Source organism: Ambystoma mexicanum, chromosome 3q, assembly GCF_040938575.1.
Source record: "Ambystoma mexicanum isolate Mex_15411 chromosome 3q, UKY_AmexF1_1, whole genome shotgun sequence".
NCBI classification, from domain to species: Eukaryota; Metazoa; Chordata; class Amphibia; order Caudata; family Ambystomatidae; genus Ambystoma; species Ambystoma mexicanum.
The window spans coordinates 813793667-813812850 of NC_090926.1; the positions used below are offsets into that span (position 1 = coordinate 813793667).

The following is a 19184-nucleotide window of genomic DNA, read 5'->3' on the forward strand; positions in this document are numbered from 1 at the left end:
CGTCCTCTATAAAGAAGCCACACCCCTGCTGCCCTGCGCGTCTCAACGCTGCTACTAGCTGTGATCGGACGTGTGTTCTGAACTTTCCCTAGTGCTACTTGCTACTATCCCCTGGATTCCCTTCTTTCGACTTCTTCCCTCTTTTCTACTTCCCGGAATCTCTGTGCCGCTTCCGCGCGTCCCCAACACCTTCTTGAATACTCCTGGAGTTTCCCGTGATCCTGGACATCGAAGCTAAAGGTAATCTGGAAGCCGAGGACGGCCGAGCAGGCTTATTTAAGTCCCGAACTATACGAAAGAAGACTCCACCAAAGGAGGACATCAGGCAACATAGACAGGTGAGAAGGGGGGACACCTGTGACAGAATTAGCAGTATTTATAAAGAATTATCTTCATTTGATAGACCAGATGATCGATCTTCCATTCCATTCTCTTACTAACCATGTTCCTACTAGATTGTACAGTAAAACGGAACCCCAAGTAAGTAATCGCACGATGGACGTCGATTTCAATTTAATTTCCTTCAATAAACCCCTATTGCTTTTGGTCATGTCAAAATGAATGATACTACATGTCTTTTGATTTATAATCAAATCGTTCCCTCTTGCATATGTGACCATGGCTGCTAGCAATCATTGTAAACCAATTGGCGTGGCATCTAAAAGGGCAGCATCATCAGCGTACGCTAACCAATTAATACTCTGACCTCTGAATTTTGGACCTTTTGTTAGTGTTTATTTTAGGCAAGTCACATAGCTCATCAATTTCTCATAGGGCCATTCCAAATCAAAAACAGGTTATCAAAGAATCACCAGAACACCACATTTTCTACAAATTCATCCAATCTCTTGTCCCAGGTAGTCAGTTGTTCCCACCACCCCATGTGTAAATTAGCATAGGTGGGAGCCATACATGATAAAAAGCTTATCAAAAATAAAAAGTTGTGCTCCAAACAAAATCTTACCATGATTAAAAGCATCTAATTCTGTTTAAAACTGATTGAGCGTGTTCAAAAAGTATTGACTAGTTTTGAATCCATAATTATGTTCTAGTATAGAGGGAAACATTCAAAGAGACCAGTATTAATGTAAATTGCCAACTGATGTCACTGATTTTATTCAATAGATTGGATGTATCTCGTATATACGAGTTGAAGCTCTGCACACAGGGCTGGAGTTAGAAATCGAGGAATTTTGAACTAGCTTCCATAAGACTCGACATGGAAGACACAATAATCGGTCTGCCAGGTGGATTCAGTATGTTCTTATGAACCTTTGGCAACTCTAGCAGATCTCTATCATACCAATCTTTAAGTAACAGATGGTATTCACATTTAGTTTCTAGGAATATGGATTATTCTCCTTTTAAATAACAATCTGAATTATCTGATTGTCTAGTGGCATCTACTAAGTAGAGTGCTTTGTCCCATATAGCAACTCTGCCACCTCTAGATGTAGATCAGTCAGTAGCCGATTCTCCTGTGCGTGAACAAGTCTTATACAGTGATCTCCGCAAAAGAGCAGCAGATCACTTTAAGATACAAACACAAACTATTCCCCAAGAATTAGACTGATGAAATGCTCGAATAAAAATCTGCAGTAGGCCAATTTATACCTTCACTAGAGTCAATAAATAAAAGCATACAGCCCTCTCTAGTTACACCATCTCTTACCAGGGCTGTTAACCCCAGAATAGAAAATACTTTTCGGCCTGCACCGTCTGACCCTTTGTACATCAAGGGCCATATTAAACTTGACTCTTTAGTGGTTACCATCACCCGCAAAGGAGCAGAGACACCATTCGCTTCTTCTGAGTCACCCCCAGAGAAAGAGAGCAAAAAGGTTTACGCAGTGGGAAAAAAGGTAGCAACGTCCGTCGCATACCAGTTACGAATTGGTAACACAACCCTACTATTCAGTTATAATAGGTCCCTTTTAAATAAATTCCATCCCAGACCCTGTTCGTACAGAAATTCTAAAGACCGTCAATGAAGGTAGACAAGTGGCAAATAATATCATTAAACTCAAACTCGATGCAGCAGATAAAGCAGCCAGAATTTTTGCTAAAGGAACCTTACTGAAACGCTATGCTTGGCTACGTCAGTCAGGATTTAAGTTGCAAACACAAGCAACTCTGTTAAATATGCCCATTGATAGCAATGTGCTCTTCGGGAAGGCTGTGAGGGAGAATTCTCTTATAAGGCTAATTTCCCCAACCTAGTGAGTCCCCCAGCAGCTTTGCTGGATTTTTGGGGTTTGTTTTTTTCTCCTGCTAAGAGTGAGACTCTTTCCTTCCCACTCTTAGGCATGATTTGAGGTATGTCTTTGACTTGGTATGTGCTTATGGGCTAAAGGGTCTTTTACTCCATATGGTATCATCTGCTTTGGTATGTGTGTCACACAGCACCCTCAGTGCAGTAACACAGGGATGTCATAGTGACCCCCAAACATAGACTCCATACCCTGGGACTGACTACTGTCTCCCAGGGCATGTAAAGCCACCATTGGCTTTATTAGTCCAAAATTGTGAACAGAACCAGTACAAACCATCATATTGTGGAAGTATTGGAAGGGGTTAATTAGATTACCCCGGGGTCTGTTTCCAAGGGGGCACTGTCCAGTCCCCCCTTGTCGAGTTTCTGGCTGGTGGCAGTGGTTACCACGCGAAATATTCCACCGGAATATTTCCCATTCATTTTAAACGCACCACTTTTTTGGTGCATTGTAAAGATACCGCCGGTTTATTTAATTAATATAAAATCACCGGTTGGGTCTTTTTGCCAGAACTCTTTTGTAAAATGGTGTACGTGTCCGTCTCTGTAATTCCAACCAAGGTTGAGCCCTTTGTTCCACTTTTTGGCAGGCTTCTCCACAGAAGCCCTCCAACTGGTGCCACTCGGTCTGGGATTCACAGGATGTGTGGGTGGGGGAATTGGCACCCTGGACTGCGTTGCCTTAGCAACCCAAGTCGCACTCTGTCTTGATTGGCCCAGTGGTGAGCCGCCCGGCTCACCACTTAGCATGTATGAGTGACAGCTAGGCTGTTTGAATTGTTTTTTTTTCTGCATAAAAGCAGGTCTTTTGGGACTGGAACTTCAGAAGTCGCCACTGGACCTGAGAAATCCGAAGGGGGGAGAAGCTGAGCCATCTGCAACAAAGACACCACCAGTGGAGCCCTGCTGCCACGACCTCACCACTTCCCAGACGACAAGAGAAGATCTTCCGCTGTAAGAGTCTTCTCCCCCTGAGCTGGTGGGATCAACCAGTTCGACATTCACCTTCCAGGACGCGCCATGGTCAAATCGCCAGTGCCAAGCACCCGCCGGCCGGATAGCCAAGCTTCAGTCCACGGGAACCGCGAATAAAAGGAACGCACCTTTTAACCGAACGAACTCCGCGGCTGGTTTCATCCCTGGGCAGTGCAACGACTCCAAGTTTCCACCTCGACAAGATCTTCTCCTTCCCTGGTCGAAACCACAAACTGCACCCGCTGCCAGGAACAACTGCCATCGCTGGTGCTTCCTCACTTTCAAAGGTACTGTGTTCCACCTGGCCTCCCTTTCCAATGATTGCTAAAGGTGACCCTTAAATCCTTGGCTTTCCAACTGGGTTGGCCCCCAGACCTAACTTTATCTTTCGCATCAAACCAACCTCTTTTGAACATTTTTGCAAAGACTCGAGTGCATTTTTAAACGGTGTGATCTTGGGCACATTTCGCCTTGCTCCATTTAAAGTGGCCATGGCCTATGAACTTTGGCTCTACAGTAGACTCTGCCTTCACTAGCTTGCTCTGGTATTAGATATTGGAGTGCCATCTAAGTTAAGCGCTCACATCTTTTTTTTACAACTAGTGGTGTTTTGACCTAGACTTGTCTAAATAATTATTAAGGGAGGTGTGTATACTTTTTCTGATTGTGTTTGAACTTGCTTTGATCTATAGTGCTTAGTGTATTTCCTAAAGTGTGTTTTAAATAAATAATTATATACTTTTGATACCAGGCTCTGGTCAGTGTTTGTTTGCTCCACTGTGTTTTTGGCTCTATTGTGTATGCTCTGTATACTGCCCTACTCATCTTGAGAGAAGGCTGACTGCTCAGCCACAGCTACCAGGTAAATCTGTGTGGTGCAGACTGCTACCAATCAGGTTTACTGCTTACTCCTGTAGTCTTAATCTTTTTGCAGTGTTCCCCAATGGAACTGCACAGGATTCTGCCTAACAAAGGCAGTAGATGACGCCCTTGAGACAGCCAAGAAAGAGCATGAGACTTGAAAATCTCTTGGACATATTGCTAACAAACCTTACGTTCAAAGAGGTATTTTTAATTCACGTCGGTTTTATCGAGGCCAAAGTTACCCTAGAGCCTCTCAGTTCTCATTCAGCCAAATAAAATATCCAAACACAGCACAATCCACCCCCTTTCGGTCTACCTATCAAGGAGGGTTTAGAACAGGTAGAGATGGATCTTGGGCTGCAGCCTCTAAAGGCGCCACTGCCCAAAAACATTGAAGCTCCAGTTCAGGTCCAGTCCCATGTTACCCCGGTAGGTGGTCGAATATCGTATTATGCCCACGCTTGGGAGGGGGATCACCTCGGACAAGTGGGTGCTTTCTACCGTGACAAAAGGGTACTCCATAGCGTTTGCATCAAAACCGCATAATCATCCTCTAAAATGTTGCAAGATGTTGCAAGAACGTCAACAGATTCTTCAAGAGGAAATCCATGCCCTTCAAAAAAGTGTGGAAGAACTGATCCCTCCTCACTAGGTAAACAAGGGTATTTATTCAACTTACTTCCTTGTTCCCAAAAAGGATTTAACTATGCGCTCTGTTTGACCTTCGTCCAGCAAACACGTATGTCAAATGACAAACCTTTCGAAGGACTACTGTGAGAAACCGGAGGGTGTCTCATCCGCTAGTCACTGCGCATCTCTCTCGCAGGTGGGCAGGACCTGGCCATCGCCTTTGGATCCAGACCCTTTGGCTGGACCAGTGCCGGAGGATCACCTGGGTGAGGGGTTTTCGGGGAGTGGAGGTGAGGCAGCCGATGGTGATGTGCTCCGAGACCCCCAACTGGCCCATAGAGTCAGGGTTTGCTCAGAAGCAATTTAAGACAAGATGGCAGCACCCGTGAGCTGGATGGGTTTGCAGATATATACTTCAACACCAATCAATAAGGACAACTCAACGGTTTGGTATAGGGAGTCCGTTTAATGACGAGTAGAAAAAATGGGGAGTCTCATGAATATCAGCGGATGGGTGATCTTCCTTCTCGCTTCACAACTCCAATTAACTTCATAAAAATCATAACATTTATACTGAGAGTTCGTCATCATTGACGTGCAACACTCAAAAGTTGACATGCACTTCTATTGGTTCGGGAAAGGTAACTTTAATATAGGTACTTAATCTGTATATGGTAAAGGAGTGAGGGGATTGGGTAAATACTGTCAGGTGGGCTTCTAAGGCCTTCCTTCATTAAAATGTATGAGGTCCCATTGGTTCAACTAACTATAGGACCTAGGTTATTTGGTCCATTGTGATTCGGTTGGCACCAACCCCATGCATACTTTTACACTTTGCTTAGTAGCACGCAGAATGGTCGGCCAGGTGTGGGGTGCCCCTTAGTTACCCGGCCTTTCTCCAATTTTTGTTACAATCAATAATCACTTTAGTAGCCATGTGTCAATTATTTCACTGTGGTTGGCCTGGAGACTGCATCTTCTGTCTGGAAAAGTTCTGATATCTTCGCCTGGCCAGGTGCCATGCGTAGGTGTGAGCGTTCGCTTCTTCTTCCTCGGCTGGTCACGTGATTCAGACACCGTGAATTTGCCTCTTTTCCACATAATTTGTGTATTTGAATTTCGTTTTACCCACCACCTGTCTTCTTTGCCTTATCTTAACCTTTCAGAGCAGGATATTCTGTTCTTAGTTTCAATTAAATGTAGCTCCTGTTCGTCTCTTCCATTGATACGACCTTGGCTTTCCTGGCACGAGTTGCCTCTGCTGAGTTTCGTTTCAGCCGCCTCTTCTTGATTTTGCTAAACATTAATTTTTTCTCGTGTGGCCTTTAGTAACCTGGGTTGATTCTGCTTCTTGTGCAAAGTGTAAATACACTTATAATGTGCTTTGTTTGAGGTAGATTATGTTTAGTGGCGCTTGCTGCACTATCTTTCTACTAAGCATAGCAAGCCGCACGGTTTTCTTAGCTTTCTTGCGGTTCCAAGCATATGTACATGCGTTAACTGGTCAACTATCTTCTTCATGTTCGTGGCTTAAGCTTCACGATATCCTTGTTCATGGCATTTTCACCTCTTTACGTCATTCTCTGGTAGTCATTTGTTGTATATGTGAGTCATTCCGGGTTCTTGTGACGTCACCATTCGTCTTCCATTAAAACCTTTTTGTTCTCTTCAGGGACTGTACTTGGACGATCTTCATTTCGTTTAATTTGTTGATGGGGGTTTCCTCAATGGATATCTTACTGTCCATGGTTTCCTTGGTACTGGTACTTCAATAGGTGCTGTTCTTCTGATGGGTACTGGACAGATCCCCAGTGCGGCTCTCTGCTGGTTTATTTGCTCATCATACGTCACATACTTCAGTGGGAACGTTACTGGTACTTCGAAATGGGTGGTTGGCGTGCAGGCTTTATTTGGGACCTCCTCTACAGTGAGATGTGGTATTCCCCCCCCCCCTTTTTTTGTTCACCTAACCCATCCTATTTTTTTAGGGTTCTCAGAGGTCCCTACTACCCCCCCCCTCCCCACACTTCTTTTTACACAAACACTGGGGTGAGGAAGAGGGTGACTGAGAGTAACAAGACTAACTCTCATACACTGTACTGGACATGTTCCGTTAATTGGGTCAGGCACTTGACTTCAAGTGCATACACCTGATACCAATTGGCTATCCTCACACGCACTAAAGGCAGAACCCAAAGACACACTCTGAGCAAGGCGGAACACGAGTACGAGCGTAACTTCTGGGGTGAAGGCCAACGACCTCCAGTAAGGAGCTATTGGGGCTTGTGGTTTTCGACCCGCTGCTCTCGTTCCCTGGTCTGTCGCTCTGCTCCAGTAGGCTTGGCAATCCTAAGAGACCAGTGTGTGTTAAAGAATGTTTGAAGTGGCAACATTATATCGCAAGTGAAGGCTGCACGCGCGCCGATGAGACTCGAAGAAAGGCAGACCTGTGAATGAACTTTGAAGTAAAGACAGCAGTGGAACCAGCGATACTGAGTAACGGAGTGGTCCGCCGAAAGGAAGTAGCCCACTCGACAATCTGTGAAAGGTGCATTGCTTGCAATGATAAAGCGAATGAATTGTAAAAGCAAAGTAAGCTAAATTAACTCCTGAGTAGGGGAGAGTAAAAGTTGAACCTTGAACTTTTAGTCGAAGTGGTCCTGCGGAGGTCTGTAAAGAAAGTCATGCACATTCAAAAGTCTTTGACATCCGAAAGCGGTCTGAGCCCGGCTGAGGGAGACCCGAAGTGTAATAAGCTTGGGGGAAGAGAGCCCCCGTACAAATTTTGTTGAACTTTGTTCTGAAGAGGTCTGAGCCCGACAGAGGGTGGACCTATGTGAACTTTGCATTGAAATATTATTTGGATGTCTGAAAGAGAGACTTTAACGTGGAAGGCCAGACAGGCCTCAATCCACGTTTTGGAATTGTTTATTGTACTGAAAACCCAAGCCAGAGTGTCATCCTGCCTATAAGGGCCGTCTTACTCCGTGTGGTCTAACGTGGGGAGGAGATCTGATTCAGCTACATTTATTCTTTTGAATTCTGATTTTTCCTTTGCCTACATTTCTCCTTTATACACTTTTTGCATAAGATATAGGGCAGGCATTAGGTTTTGTTAGCATAGGCCATTTTGATTTGACTGACTCTACTAGGACTGTTTTGTTTATCGTTTGATGGTTAAGACTACTACCATCCTAGTTATAGGGCAAAAATAGGAGTTTTTCCAACCCCAGAAAATTCAAAAAAAGGTTTTACAAATTGTACCTATTGTGTCAGTGACATACTTGTGATACCATGCCTCCCTTACACTACCCTTCAAGAAGTAAAACAGGGGGTTTAGATGGCAACATTGATATGAAAGATGATTACTTTCATATTTCAATGTTGCCAGCTCATAGAAAATATCACATGACTCCTTACCACTTCAAGGTGCTTCACTTTGGCATATCCTCAGCGCCAAGGGTATTCACCAAAGTACTCAACCTGCGTTTACTGTCAATTCCATTGTACCCTTATCTCGACGACTGTCTAATAACAGGAAAGACACCTCAGGGGTGTCATCAAAACACCCAAGAAACTATCAACCTGCTCTTCAATCTAGGCTTTTCAATCACGAGAAAAAGTCAAGTCTCGTTCCAAGTCAAACAAAACAGTTTCCTGGGGCTCAAATCCAGACAAGCAACACTTTAGTCTTCCCCTCCGAGAGGGTACAAAATGTCCTATTTCAAGTTCTACATTATGTAGCCAGTCAGATAGCCGTACGGAAGGCCATGCGCCTACTCGGGATGATGGCATCCTGCATTTACATGGTACCTCACATCCGACTGCTCATGCATCCTATGCAAGAGTGGCTAGTGAAACAATGGTCGCACGCGAGTGGTCTGTGTTACGATCTAGTGGTAATTTCACAAATCCTAGTTAAATCTCTGCAGTGGTGGACGAGGGAGAACCTTCTGCAATGTGAATCATTCACCACCCCCTCGGTACAAGCCACTCTTACCACAGATGCATCACTGTCAGGATGGGGAGCATATCTCCTGAATTACACTGCGCACAGCAAATGGACTCAATCACTAACAAAAAAGCCCATCTACCTAGAGTGGTTAGCAGTGTTCAAAGACCTCCAAGCTTTTAAACACCTAATTCAAGGGAAAATAACCCTAGTCCTAATAGACGCAGGACAGCCATGTTTTTCATGACCAAACAGGGGGCAACACATTCTCCAAGTCTGTCCAAACTAGCACTGAATACATGGAATTGGGCGTTAAAACACATGTTCCTCCTGTCCCAACATGTTCCAGAAGAACACAACTGTCTAGCTGATGTCTTTGGCAGAGACTTACAGCTTCCATCAGAACACGAATAGCAGTTGCACAAAGACATTCTACACAATCTCTTCTCAAACTGGGGTCAGCCAGACATGGATCTATTTGCAACCCAGCACAACGCACAATGCTCAGACTATTCGTCCAGGTACCCTCAAACATCTTCCCAGGGGATTTCTCAGTGGATGAACTGGTCAGGGAGATTTGCTTACATTTTTCCCCAACACCACCTCTCAACAAGATTATTCACAAGATGCACCAGAAACGAGTCAAACTAATTCTAATAGCTCCAATGTGGTCCCGTCAACCATGGTACTCACACCTGCTAACTATGTCCCTTTGCTCACCAGTAAAACCTCTGTGCCCATGCAACATGATGTCCCAACATCAAGGGACAGTATAATATCTCTGCCCTCAAACTCTGAACCTGGTAAATTGGCTACTGAGGTCATAGTGTTTGGTCTTCTAAACTTACCACACATATGTATGGACATTCTCAAGGAGGCACGCAAACCTAATACCAGACATTGTACTATGATAAATGGAAACAGTTTGTTATCTGGTGCAAGACTCGAGACATCAATCTAATTGATTGCTCTCCCTCACACATTGTTCTATATTTGCTTTTCCTTGTGGACACAGGGTTAGTTTCCAACTGTCTTAAAGTCCACTTAGCTGCACTGTCTGCATACACCACCTCTGAAACAAAAGTTTCTTGGTGGAAATTGCCATTAGTTCAAGCATTCATGTAAGGTTTTAAAAGATTATACACACATATTTCAAACCCAACTCCTGGATGGGATTTAAATGTTGCACTTAAAAAGCTCATGGGTCCCCCTTTTGAACCAATGCATAAACAGTCTTAAACACCTTACTTACAAGATTGCTTGCCATTACTTCCATCAGAAGAGTCGGTGAACTACAAGCACTCTCAGTTCAAGATCCCTTTTTTACCATCCATAAAGACAAAGTGATGCTAAGAACACACCTGCTTTTTTCACCTAAATTTATTTTAAAGTTCCATGTTAACCAGTCCATGGGACTTCCAACTTTCTTCCAAACCGCGACCAATTCAGCAGAAGAAAACCTCCATATGTTAGATGTTAGGAGGGCTGTTATCTATTACCTTAACAAGACAAAGACATTCAGAAAGACTGTTAAATACTTTATGTCCTTAGTTACTGGTAAAGAAGCGGATCCTGTCTCTAAATTGGCTTTCTCAAAGTGGATAGTCAAATGCATTCACATTTCCCTTTATAACAAATCTCTGTCTTTCACACCCAAAGCGCACACTACACGTGGCACAAGGGCTACTGTATGTTTTTATTGCAAAATTCCCTTTAGATGCCATTTGCAAGGCAGCTATTTGGAATTCCATACAAACCTATATACAGCATTACTGTCTAGATACTCATTGGTGGGACAAGTAGTATTAAAACATCTATTTGCTGCAGTACCTTCAAACATCCCATCACCTTCTCCAGGTAATGCTCACTCTTCTATGCAAAGCATATGATTCTAAGCAGATCCACAAGCCTCAGAAGACATACATTACTAACCGTGTTCGTATTTCTAATGCTTGTATCTGCTTAGATTCACAGGTGCCCACCCTTCCTCCCCTCTTGGAATTGAAGCTACATAAACATCAAATATGTTAAACTTGCTCTTATGTACTCACACAAACACTTCATGCTCCCTCCTGTCAGAAACAAAACAATCTGAGGGACCGAGACGTGTAATGGACCATGGGTACTATGGGTGTCACACTAGGGATAGTATTACAGACACGTCCAGTCAGCGTCCCTTTTTTTCGACTTTGGAAAACAAGTCATGCAATACTCCACACTAGATGGCAGCCTATGCAAAGCATGTAAATCTAAGCAGATACAAGCATCAGAAATACATCAGTAATGTATGCTATATATATATATGCAATGAAGATTTGATCATTTTAGAAATAACATACATTGCATTCTACAAATAAATACAGTGCATATATATCATGTATGTACTGGGATGAAATCATTATGACAGTCAACTTTCCTTGGCATGAAGCAGTGAAAGGCAAGGGATTAACTTTCCAGGCTGTTTCGGACAGAAGGCCAACAGAACTGGGAGAGAAAGGATGTATGGTTTAGGGATGAATTAATTAAATCAGGTAATCTCCCTTAGTTTTTGTTAATGGGGGGTCATAGTCTCGGCACGGGAGAACAAGGCACAAAGCACTTATACTAAGAAAGACTAATGACTACCCCTCTCATCGTCCAGGCAGGTTGGGTAAAGTGATATATCTGTTAGTCACATTTGTTTATAATGCAAATCTCCTATTGCTAAACCAGCGTACATAACCGTCTTACTTATACACTTTCACAAAATACAAAACATTACAAATCAATAATCATAAATGTGTCTACATCAATTTATTGTCAAAGGCACATTTAGAAAATAAAAAAGAGAAAAGAACGATATATAGATATCAATCAATAAGTGCATAATCAGCTGAGTCTAATCTTAAAAACATGATAGGGGTTAGAAAATACAATGAGAACTGGCTGGTATTGGTGCAGCCGTATTCTAGATATTAGACTTTAGGAATTAATAAGTCTTGTCTTGTGTCGACATGTTTCGGCCTTGTTGGAGATTGAGACACTATCTCTAGTGTCTTAACACCTGTGGTTTTTCGGCCTTCTTCAGGACAGACAATTTCTTTTATTCAAAATGGAAATCTCTTTCATATACCCCGGTCAATTTGAATAGTCTAAAAAAATACATATAAAAATATTGTAAGCAACAATAGTCTCAAATACCAATATAACATATGTTGTCCAATGTAAGAGATTATTTGTGCAAATGTTAACAGGTTTGTACGCTATCTATCTCCTCTAATTCAAAAGTTCATGCAAAATGGGGAGAAACACATATTTAAAACACATCGTAACTAGCATTAAAGTCCCACTTTTGGGACACCAAGCACACAGTATATATCACACTAGACCACAACTTACATCCTGAATGGACGTGAGAAAAACGGCTACAAATAGCTGTAATAGTGTAGAACTTCTTATCACCGGGGGTGCATAGATCGCCTGTTCGTTTATTCACCCGGCCCGACAATTAATGGGACCTACATTTGAGTGGAAAACAAATCTTATGTCACTTATTGTCTCCACAAGTCTGTATTATTTCAGACAAACTGTATATTTTTCATATTTGACTGCTTACTGATCTTGTTTTTAATTATTTTTAATTATTTTTAATTTTTGTTTTTAATTATTACCTCAATTTTTCATATATCTTATCACGGGATAACTACAGATAGACAACACAGAGAAATTGGAAAAAATGCCTCGCTTCAGTCGACTTAGTTGGCTCGGTTAACTCACCTCACTGGGGGAACATAGTTCTGCGAGCAATAAAATCTACTATGCGTTGGGACACTCAGGCGGTTCTGCCTATTTTCTTATCCAGTATCAAAGTTTACAAAGAATCTTCAAAGCAACTCGAACAGTTGTTTGTCTGAAAAATGAAACATCCATTTCCCCATTTTTAAAGAATTAACACATATTATTGCATTCTAAATGTGTGGACCAAGAGCTAACAGACTCATTATATAACCCTTACCTGGAGCAGCTTAATACGTGGGTCAAACCGAAAGTATCCTCCCGTGAATGGTGTACTCGCGCCTTGAAGCCAAAAGGACTATTTTATCTTGTACCGCTGGAATCAGGTGATCAATCACATGATCGCCTGATCAGGTGATCAGTCACATGATCACCTGATGCTCAGGCTGTGAGTGTGTCTTAAAGGGACCGCTTACTTATATGAAGTACAGTAATTAGCCAGCGTCAGAGTAAACCTCAGAAAAGGCCAGTCAAGAGCGCATTGGTGTAAATTTAAATTTATAGCGCATTGGTATAAATTTACGGAGGCGCCAATCAAGAGCGCATTGATGTTAATTTGCGGAGGCGCCTAAGTGGAGGGTACATATTTATAAATACTCCAAATCTCCAAAGGGTACAAGTGAAAAAGTTTTTAAAAAAATACAAGATATATCCACTATCTGGTAAGCTCTTATCTCAGAGAGATCAGTGTATTCCATTCTACCGCACTATTTAACCCTTTTGTGGCAGTGTTAAGGGAATAAATCCAACGTTGTTCACTTAGACTTAAGAGTGTTTCTCTATTACCCCCTCTTTCTGTTGCTGGAATACTTTGCAGTACAAACCAAAAAAGGTCTGTGTGTTTGTGTTTCTGCTGTTCATAATGCGCAACTAGCGGTTTGTTGGCGACTTTGTTTTTTAAACAGGATTTGTGTTCACTTATGCGTTGTTTAATGCATCATTTTGTTTTCCCTATATAGATCAGGTTGCATGGGCATTTGATACCATAGATTACCCAAGCTGAATTGCAGTTAGAAAAATTGCGGAAGACCCAGTCTTTTCCATATAGGTCAATGGATTTTATATTGCCTGTAAGGGGACACGCACTGCATCTACCGCATTTAAAATGTCCGATGACTGGTGGTAGATGCCACAAGTTCGTTTGATTAGATCTCGTCTCTTTTTTCGGATAAGTATGTACCACTAAATCTCTTATGTTTTTTTGTCTTTTAAAGGCAAACCGCGGGACAGTTGGTTCAAAATCTGGAGTTATTAAAATATGCCAGTTTTTTTTAATACTTTTCCTAAGTTTGTTACTGATAGGGCTAAATGTCGTCACACATGTAAGTTTGTCTTCCTTTACTTTAGGTTCTGGATGTAGACATCTGTCTCTATTTGAGTGCCTAGCGCGTTTGAAAGCAGAGTGCACTATTTTATTTGGATAACCTCTAGCTTTAAGTCTAGTCTTAAGGTCCTTTCCTTCTTTTACATAATCTACAATGTCTGAACAGTTTCTTCGAATGCGGAGAAACTGTCCTATTGGGAGATTTTCTCGCAGAGCCAAGGGGTGGAAACTGTTGAATTGAAGGAGGGTGTTTCTATCGGTAGGTTTGCGAAACAAACTGGTGGATAATCTACCACTGTTAGATTTCCGGATGAGTAGGTCGAGGAACGGGATTTCGAAAGGATCCCATGACATAGTAAATTTAATGAACTCACTCTGGTTATTTAACCATCTAAGAAAGTCCTGTAAAGCCGGAGCATCACCCTTCCACACCATCAAAACATCATCTATATAACGATACCATTGTCCAATTTGCTTTTTGAATGGATTATTGGCATCGTATATAGATGTATTTTCGTAATAATCCATGTAAAGGTTGGCCAAATCAGGGGCAAATGTTGCACCCATGCTTGTACCGTGGATCTGGCGAAAGAACACGCTGTCGCACAGAAAGAAATTTTCCGTGAGTGCTAAACGAATGCACTCTAGAATAAACGCTGTGGGGACTTGCTCCAGTGTTGATGTCCGTTTGTTCAAAAACCTTTCCATAATTCTTAAGCACTCGTCTTGGGGTATACTTGTGTATAAGGCTGTGACGTCTAATGTCACCAAAATCGAGTTTTCTTGACTAGGAAGTTCATTAATGATGTTGATCATACTTGTTGTGTCTTTCACAAAAGACTTCATGGTTTTTGACAAAAGGTCTGAGAAAACAATCCGAGTAAATCGAGAGGGGCTCCAGAATAGAATTTATGGCAGACACGATAGGTCTGCCAGGTGGGGAGACAGGGTTTTTATGGATTTTAGGTAACAAATAGAAAGCAGGGATTGTGGGATTGTTTTTAATCAGAAAACAATGTTCTTCTGCATCAATCCAGCTTTCGGTCAAAGCATGGTCCATCAGACTTTTTATCTCTTCTTTGAGCCGGGGTGTGGGATCTCTATCTAACATCCTATAGAAATCCCGATTCTGGAGGTGGAGATCGATTTCCCTACTGTATAGTGCTCTATCCCATAGGACAATTCCCCCTCCTTTATCAGCTGGTTTTATATGAAAAGACTGATTTTGCTGTAAAGATCTTAAAGCCTTTCTTTCTTCTCGACTCATGTTGTCTTTGTAATGATTTTCAGATGATACAAGTTTTTTACTTTCGTTTATGATCTTATTTTCGAAAGCTACTATGGCCGGAGATACCATGTTATATGTTATTCCCATTTTCAATCTGTCAAACCATGTCCTAACCGCCTCTGAAATACAAGTACTGAAAAAAGGCCTGAGTTTTGTACCTTCCATTAAGGCCAAAGATTTCGAAACACAAATCGAGTTGCAAAAATTCTTTCGGGCGATTCGCCTTAAATATTTTTTTAGAGAGTCTCCAATATCTAATAAAGAAAAAAGCATTACAGGTCTAAAACCACCTTCCACTTTTACTCCCTTAAATAACATGGTATCTCCGGCCATAGTAGCTTTCGAAAATAAGATCATAAACGAAAGTAAAAAACTTGTATCATCTGAAAATCATTACAAAGACAACATGAGTCGAGAAGAAAGAAAGGCTTTAAGATCTTTACAGCAAAATCAGTCTTTTCATATAAAACCAGCTGATAAAGGAGGGGGAATTGTCCTATGGGATAGAGCACTATACAGTAGGGAAATCGATCTCCACCTCCAGAATCGGGATTTCTATAGGATGTTAGATAGAGATCCCACACCCCGGCTCAAAGAAGAGATAAAAAGTCTGATGGACCATGCTTTGACCGAAAGCTGGATTGATGCAGAAGAACATTGTTTTCTGATTAAAAACAATCCCACAATCCCTGCTTTCTATTTGTTACCTAAAATCCATAAAAACCCTGTCTCCCCACCTGGCAGACCTATCGTGTCTGCCATAAATTCTATTCTGGAGCCCCTCTCGATTTACTCGGATTGTTTTCTCAGACCTTTTGTCAAAACCATGAAGTCTTTTGTGAAAGACACAACAAGTATGATCAACATCATTAATGAACTTCCTAGTCAAGAAAACTCGATTTTGGTGACATTAGACGTCACAGCCTTATACACAAGTATACCCCAAGACGAGTGCTTAAGAATTATGGAAAGGTTTTTGAACAAACGGACATCAACACTGGAGCAAGTCCCCACAGCGTTTATTCTAGAGTGCATTCGTTTAGCACTCACGGAAAATTTCTTTCTGTGCGACAGCGTGTTCTTTCGCCAGATCCACGGTACAAGCATGGGTGCAACATTTGCCCCTGATTTGGCCAACCTTTACATGGATTATTACGAAAATACATCTATATACGATGCCAATAATCCATTCAAAAAGCAAATTGGACAATGGTATCGTTATATAGATGATGTTTTGATGGTGTGGAAGGGTGATGCTCCGGCTTTACAGGACTTTCTTAGATGGTTAAATAACCAGAGTGAGTTCATTAAATTTACTATGTCATGGGATCCTTTCGAAATCCCGTTCCTCGACCTACTCATCCGGAAATCTAACAGTGGTAGATTATCCACCAGTTTGTTTCGCAAACCTACCGATAGAAACACCCTCCTTCAATTCAACAGTTTCCACCCCTTGGCTCTGCGAGAAAATCTCCCAATAGGACAGTTTCTCCGCATTCGAAGAAACTGTTCAGACATTGTAGATTATGTAAAAGAAGGAAAGGACCTTAAGACTAGACTTAAAGCTAGAGGTTATCCAAATAAAATAGTGCACTCTGCTTTCAAACGCGCTAGGCACTCAAATAGAGACAGATGTCTACATCCAGAACCTAAAGTAAAGGAAGACAAACTTACATGTGTGACGACATTTAGCCCTATCAGTAACAAACTTAGGAAAAGTATTAAAAAAAACTGGCATATTTTAATAACTCCAGATTTTGAACCAACTGTCCCGCGGTTTGCCTTTAAAAGACAAAAAAACATAAGAGATTTAGTGGTACATACTTATCCGAAAAAAGAGACGAGATCTAATCAAACGAACTTGTGGCATCTACCACCAGTCATCGGACATTTTAAATGCGGTAGATGCAGTGCGTGTCCCCTTACAGGCAATATAAAATCCATTGACCTATATGGAAAAGACTGGGTCTTCCGCAATTTTTCTAACTGCAATTCAGCTTGGGTAATCTATGGTATCAAATGCCCATGCAACCTGATCTATATAGGGAAAACAAAAAGATGCATTAAACAACGCATAAGTGAACACAAATCCTGTTTAAAAAACAAAGTCGCCAACAAACCGCTAGTTGCGCATTATGAACAGCAGAAACACAAACACACAGACCTTTTTTGGTTTGTACTGCAAAGTATTCCAGCAACAGAAAGAGGGGGTAATAGAGAAACACTCTTAAGTCTAAGTGAACAACGTTGGATTTATTCCCTTAACACTGCCACAAAAGGGTTAAATAGTGCGGTAGAATGGAATACACTGATCTCTCTGAGATAAGAGCTTACCAGATAGTGGATATATCTTGTATTTTTTTAAAAACTTTTTCACTTGTACCCTTTGGAGATTTGGAGTATTTATAAATATGTACCCTCCACTTAGGCGCCTCCGCAAATTAACATCAATGCGCTCTTGATTGGCGCCTCCGTAAATTTATACCAATGCGCTATAAATTTAAATTTACACCAATGCGCTCTTGACTGGCCTTTTCTGAGGTTTACTCTGACGCTGGCTAATTACTGTACTTCATATAAGTAAGCGGTCCCTTTAAGACACACTCACAGCCTGAGCATCAGGTGATCATGTGACTGATCACCTGATCAGGCGATCATGTGATTGATCACCTGATTCCAGCGGTACAAGATAAAATAGTCCTTTTGGCTTCAAGGCGCGAGTACACCATTCACGGGAGGATACTTTCGGTTTGACCCACGTATTAAGCTGCTCCAGGTAAGGGTTATATAATGAGTCTGTTAGCTCTTGGTCCACACATTTAGAATGCGATAATATGTGTTAATTCTTTAAAAATGGGGAAATGGATGTTTCATTTTTCAGACAAACAACTGTTCGAGTTGCTTTGAAGATTCTTTGTAAACTTTGATACTGGATAAGAAAATAGGCAGAACCGCCTGAGTGTCCCAACGCATAGTAGATTTTATTGCTCGCAGAACTATGTTCCCCCAGTGAGGTGAGTTAACCGAGCCAACTAAGTCGACTGAAGCGAGGCATTTTTTCCAATTTCTCTGTGTTGTCTATCTGTAGTTATCCCGTGATAAGATATATGAAAAATTGAGGTAATAATTAAAAACAAAAATTAAAAATAATTAAAAATAATTAAAAACAAGATCAGTAAGCAGTCAAATATGAAAAATATACAGTTTGTCTGAAATAATACAGACTTGTGGAGACAATAAGTGACATAAGATTTGTTTTCCACTCAAATGTAGGTCCCATTAATTGTCGGGCCGGGTGAATAAACGAACAGGCGATCTATGCACCCCCGGTGATGAGAAGTTCTACACTATTACAGCTATTTGTAGCCGTTTTTCTCACGTCCATTCAGGATGTAAGTTGTGGTCTAGTGTGATATATACTGTGTGCTTGGTGTCCCAAAAGTGGGACTTTAATGCTAGTTACGATGTGTTTTAAATATGTGTTTCTCTCCATTTTGCATGAACTTTTGAATTAGAGGAGATAGATAGCGTACAAACCTGTTAACATTTGCACAAATAATCTCTTACATTGGACAACATATGTTATATTGGTATTTGAGACTATTGTTGCTTACAATATTTTTATATGTATTTTTTTAGACTATTCAAATTGACCGGGGTATATGAAAGAGATTTCCATTTTGGATAAAAGAAATTGTCTGTCCTGAAGAAGGCCGAAAAACCACAGGTGTTAAGACACTAGAGATAGTGTCTCAATCTCCAACAAGGCCGAAACATGTCGACACAAGACAAGACTTATTAATTCCTAAAGTCTAATATCTAGAATACGGCTGCACCAATACCAGCCAGTTCTCATTGTATTTTCTAACCCCTATCATGTTTTTAAGATTAGACTCAGCTGATTATGCACTTATTGATTGATATCTATATATCGTTCTTTTCTCTTTTTTATTTTCTAAATGTGCCTTTGACAATAAATTGATGTAGACACATTTATGATTATTGATTTGTAATGTTTTGTATTTTGTGAAAGTGTATAAGTAAGACGGTTATGTACGCTGGTTTAGCAATAGGAGATTTGCATTATAAACAAATGTGACTAACA

General features: G+C 41.3%; 1 protein-coding gene across 1 annotated transcript in view; it reads left to right on the forward strand.

Annotated features, from left to right (window-relative positions):
• Positions 1–19184, forward strand: part of SPAG9 (sperm associated antigen 9) — a 2727931-nt gene that overhangs the window by 726747 nt on the left and 1982000 nt on the right. The gene's annotated exons all lie outside the window — the stretch shown is intronic.